Source organism: Alligator sinensis, unplaced genomic scaffold (assembly GCF_000455745.1).
Source record: "Alligator sinensis unplaced genomic scaffold, ASM45574v1 scaffold111_1, whole genome shotgun sequence".
Lineage (NCBI taxonomy): Eukaryota > Metazoa > Chordata > Crocodylia > Alligatoridae > Alligator > Alligator sinensis.
Window position 1 is genome coordinate 2,125,143 of NW_005841875.1, and position 5,265 is coordinate 2,130,407.

General features: G+C 44.4%; 1 protein-coding gene across 4 annotated transcripts in view; it reads right to left on the bottom strand.

Moving 5' to 3' along the window:
- Positions 1-2,366: 2,366 nt before the first annotated feature.
- The window catches only part of CATSPER3 (cation channel sperm associated 3), a 59,631-nt gene continuing 56,732 nt past the window's right edge, over positions 2,367-5,265 (bottom strand). For 3 of the 4 annotated variants that reach the window (XR_003092490.1, XR_003092487.1, XR_003092489.1), the window contains 2 exons: positions 3,553-3,830; positions 2,367-3,004 (listed from right to left, as the gene is read on the bottom strand). The gene's annotated coding sequence lies outside the window, so the exon portion shown is untranslated. Of the gene's footprint in view, positions 3,041-3,552; positions 3,831-5,265 lie in introns of all 4 variants that reach the window. The other variant, XR_003092488.1, reaches the window with a different exon arrangement.

A 5,265-nucleotide genomic window follows, 5' to 3' on the forward strand; every position in this document is an offset into this window, starting at 1 on the left:
CCAGATTTGTGTGCTAGGCTCAGGCCAAGCAGATTGTATTTTAAACGCTTTCCTTGAATTCAAGGCTTTGTTTACTGAACTGAAGTCCCGTCCCCCCACTCTCCCCCCACCCATGCCCCCCTCCAAGCCCCAGGCTTGAAACTTGATTTAAAAAAAAATAGAAGATTGAATTTCAGTTTGCAGGATTAGGGAGAAGACTTTTAGGGGCTGCTTGTTGGAAAAAAAGCAAAGCAAAGCAGCTGGGAGGGATTAGGCTGAGCTGGCGTCTGCACTTTCAACTGATTCAATTTTGCTCCACAAGACATTGTATCTGAGCCTTTCTGGAGACTATTCAAAGCAAATCATTTTCATTTTACCATTTGGTAAGTGATCAGAGTCTATTTTTAGTGTCTTGGAAGGGTTGGGACTTTTCTTTTCTTTTCTTTTTTTTTTTAATACACAACTGAATTTCTACGTTTTGGGGGCATCAGGAACAGGCATGTTTTCAGGGAACATTTTCCACAGCTCCTGGCCTCCATTTATTTTATGCCTTGCTGGAAGAAGAAAAACCCCCCCACTGAAGATGGGCTTGAGAGGGCAGGTCTGCCAAGAACCCCTTGCTCAGAGGGAGACTCCCGCAGCCTGTGCTCTTCACTGATGCTAAGGTAGCTTTTAAATGACTCTGGAGCCTGATCCTGCAGGATTGCTCACTGTGGAGCAGGAGCAGGACTGCTCGCTGCGGAGCAGGATCCCAGCGCTGTAAGCAATGCAGCAGCCGTCACTGTGGGTTGTTCTTGCTAGGCTGGTGCGCAGAGTAAAGGGAGCTGAGCAGGGAAGGACAGTGAGGTTAGTTACTAGCAAAGATGGGGGGATTTTTTTGGAAAAATGAAGGGGGGCATTGGTCACCAAAGGCAGGCTGGGCACTGAAATGTCTTGTGAATCTGTAGCAGCTTCATTACTTTTTATATTTGGGGAGGGAGGGGGGAATAGCCCGAGGTCTAGCCCTTTTCTTTTGCCATTATCAAAATGAAATAGGCAGATCTGCCTTGGCTTTGAGCTTTGAACTCCCCTTCCATCACATGCGACATTGGCTAAAAATGCGTAAAATCGAAATAAAACTTTTCAGTTCCATTTGCACTAAATGTGTCAGTCAAAAGAAAGGACACGCGGCAGGGGGGGGAAGGCTGTTTGGTTGTTTGATTATATGTGGGTTTCTCGCTACAAATTTCAGTTTTCCGGTTACTTTAATCACCGGTGGGTGACGGACCACTAGTGACTGCCTCCCCATGCCCCGCTGGTGATCAGAGGCCTGAGGGCACGACGCCGAGAGACAACAGTCTCCTCCAGGCTCCGCTACAGACTTGCCATGTGACTCCGGGCAAGTCACTTACTCTCTCCCGACCTCCTCTTAAGGGAAAAGCCAATGGGATCTAATAGAGGTGACTCACTTTCATAACATTTTTATCCATTTTGTCTTAGAGAAGCTGACAGACATTTGTATCCCTGTAATAAAACTATGTGAGAGTTTAAAACAAATAAATAGTGAAACTCATGCACTGTTCCATTTTATAGGGTTTTTAAGTCATTTCCATAAAAACCTAACTACATTCCTACAGTAACCTACAGAATTTCATAGGGATGAAATCTGTAAGACTTTTTCAGAAGGACGAGCTTTCCCATATGTCAAATGGGCCTAATTTATTATCGTTCATTAATTTATATCAACTGGGCATTTCAGAGAAAACACAGAGAACAGGATCCCACCTCATTATTCCAACGTACTCCAAGTTAGTAGACTCCCACTCTTGGAGTAGTCCCATTAGGGTCTATTGATGAAACTGGTGCTATTCAGCAACTTTAAATGAACAATTAGACCAGCCAGAGGGGACAGAAGTCAACTGGTATCAGCAGCTGAGTCGGAGAGAGGGACTGGGAAATGCTAGGTCAGACGTGGACATCAGACCAGAAGTGATGACTCAGAAGTAGTGGGAATCTCACTGCACAATGCTATGCTTATAGCTCCTCTAAAAAAAACCCTGTAGGGTCTGAAGAAAAGGCAAAGGGTTTTGTTGGGATTTGACAAGACTCTCAAACTCAGCAGCAGGACTTTCGAAGGTGCAATACAGGCAGTAGAGCTAGAGCAAGGAGGAACTGTGGGCGCAGGCTGAGGAAGGGGGGCACAAAGCACAACTTTCTTCTCTAAAAGGCTGTTTACAAAAGACACTGCAACAGGTTCCCCCACACAGGCCTTTTATTTATAGATCTGGAGTAGAAGAGAATGCAATAAATGCATGGCATGCAGCGAAACATTGGGGGGAAGGGTCTTTTATACTAACAAACGTGGGTTTGGACAAAGAAAAAAGCCCTGCAGAACTGATGGTGGCGGATGGCATAATCTCCACCATGCTCCCTTTCAATTGCGGGAAAATATAGTAAAGCAATTTAATGAAAACGCTTAAATAAGCAAACGGCACAGTTAATTGAACCCATATGTATTAGGACGGAAATCTAAAGTATACTGATTCATTAAGTTTTATATAACTGTAAACTTCCAGAACCTAGGAAAGAGTAAGAAGCCATGATGAAGTGCCAACTAGAAGGAGACCGTCTCCCAAACTCCCTTCAATCTGTTTTGTTTTGACAAGAACAAGTGGTTTTAACAAGTACCCCATAAATCACAAGCGTACACCAAAGCCGGGACTCCCCCAGGTACTGGGGTCTGCTGGGGACTTTTCTTTTTTCCCCCAAGAAACAGTAACTTGCAAGAAAACAAGCACAAAAGTCCAGGCCCTGAGGCCTTTACTGGTTTGGGGTTTTTTTATTCAATCAGGGACTTCACAAGGACATGCTTGACCTGTGCCTGCATTTGGTTTTGTTGGGGTTTTGGTCTATTATGCTCGTTTTGTGGCCCCAGTAGCAGTAGATCTTCTCTGAGTGCAGGTATTTTCCAGTGCCTGCCACCGTCTATCTACATCTCTCCAGGTCAAGGCATGCTCAAAATGGATATGCAAACCAAACTGCAGCACTGGAAACAGGAGGGAAGATTTCCTGTAAAACCAAGCTGTTTCCACTCGGTTAGTACCTCCATCCTCTCTCTACCCAAGAAAGGATCCCAAGCTAAACCTGAAGGGGAAAGCAAGCCTGACAAAATCCCCCCTCATTTCAATGGGGCTGGGATTTCACCCCCAGTCAGAAGCATTGAACTTCAGACACTCGTGGTCCCGGCTCCCCTGTCTGCAGCTGGGGCCCAGATCTACCTTTGGCTTCCCCAGTTCATGAACTCTCAGCTCCTTGCTCATGACCTGTGCTACATGAGGCTATTCTCAAATCCAACTCCTTCAAAAACGCCACACCTAAGAAAACAGTTGATCCCTGCCCACGGAAAATACAGAGGGTGGAAATGAAGGGCTTTCTTGGATAGTTTATGGGCCTTGTCAAGCCTGGATTGGAGCACCTTCAATTCCCATTAACTTGAGTCTGAGTTGTGGGGAGCCAGTGCCCTGGCAGGACATGCTCAGAGTTACCAGGTGGAGGACATCTAAAAGGGCTTTGTAGGATAGAAAGAGAGATTACCTCAGCTTTTTCCATGTATGTTCTTCCGGTGAGGGGCATGACCGCCAGGTGACAGGATGCACCACGGAGCCAGACTCAAAAGCCACTTTAGAAACTGCCTAGACTCAGTGCAGAGCTCCAGCTGAGGGACAAGGGGCACTTGGGGGACCTGCTAGCTCAAGCCCATCTTCCATGCTTCCTCTTCTTGCAGCAAAATGTCATATAAAGGATGCTGTTAGCTGTGGAAAGTGCTCTCTCCTAACATGCCTGTGCCTGATGCCCCCAACACAGGTGATGCCCTGTTGAAAAGAAGAAACACAATAAAGGAACATTTTCCCCATGGACCAACAAGTAAAATATTATGGAAAACTAGATTTATAACAATAGAGAGACAGACAACTAGTAACCTGTTCTGATCCTAAAATCAACGTATAAATCAAGCAGCAAAAGACTAATGAGAGCTGCAGGATCCCCACGTGGTTAAAAGTGTGATCTTTACATTCATTTTCATTCCTTACATGTTAAAATTATGGAGATTCAGGAAAAGCAATCATTAAAGATGTGTGTTGCTTATCCAAAGAGACCCCAGTAAGGAAGGAGAGACACCATTTCATTTATTCTACTAGATGGCAACTACAACTAAAAATACGTTAAGGTGTCCGAGGAGAAGTGAAATGTTGGCCCAGATTCAACCAAGCACTTAGGCATATGCTTGGATATTAGGATATACTTACGATCATCTTTACTCAGCAAGAAGTGTGTTAACGCTCTATTGAACTCAGCGCTAAGTACATGCTTAAAGTTAAGTGTCAGCTTAAGTGCCCTGGCTGTTGTTTATTTCTAACAATTGGTGTGCTCTGGAATAGCCGGATTGAGTTTAAACTTCATATATCTATTTTCGCTTGTAAATAGTATCCATGGCATTATGTACATCATTGAATGATCTTGCAAAATCCACAATTAATGCATCCCAGTAGCCTACAACTCATGCATGTTTCTCGAAACATCTGGTCAGTAGGGGACTTGTGTGGCATGCGTGCACATGTTACACATCCAATATTATGCTTTTCTCTTAAGAATGCTTTAGAAAAAATAATAAGGTCACAAAACAATACAGATTGACTCAACATAATCCCTAATTCTCTTAATAAACATGCACTTGCTGTGTCCAAAAAGGTTACTTGATGCAAGATTACCTAGCTTAAAACCCCGTCAGGAGGTGGAAGGGACACCCAGCTGAAATGGAGATAATCTCCCATTTCGATGTGTAAAATTACTGTAAATACCACTACCAAATGGAGTAAACCACAATGGAAAAGATACCACTCATTACAATTAGCCACGTACGTGCCTCCAAAAGGCCACCAGTACATTATAAAAGACAGCAGTGAGGGTAAAGTGTCCCAGCCTGTCTTTTCCATGACACTGTACATAAATGAATGATATTTTTTATTTTCCTTTTGGCTCGCTGAAGTGGCTTGCCCTGTTTGCTTACAGTTATCCTGTCCCTGTCTGAGTCTGCCGATCTACGAGGGCAAACTTCTACATCTGCAGACTTTCCTCAGGCAAGCTCCCAATTGGCACCTATTATTATTCAGCATCATTACACAGCTTTGCCCTGGTTTGGGGGGCAGAAGATACCCAGTTCTGCACCTTCATCTTGCTCTGACTCAGCCGTGCAGTTTCTGCACGTACAGCATTAAAAGCCTGCTGGAGATGTCGTTCAGAAGGGAA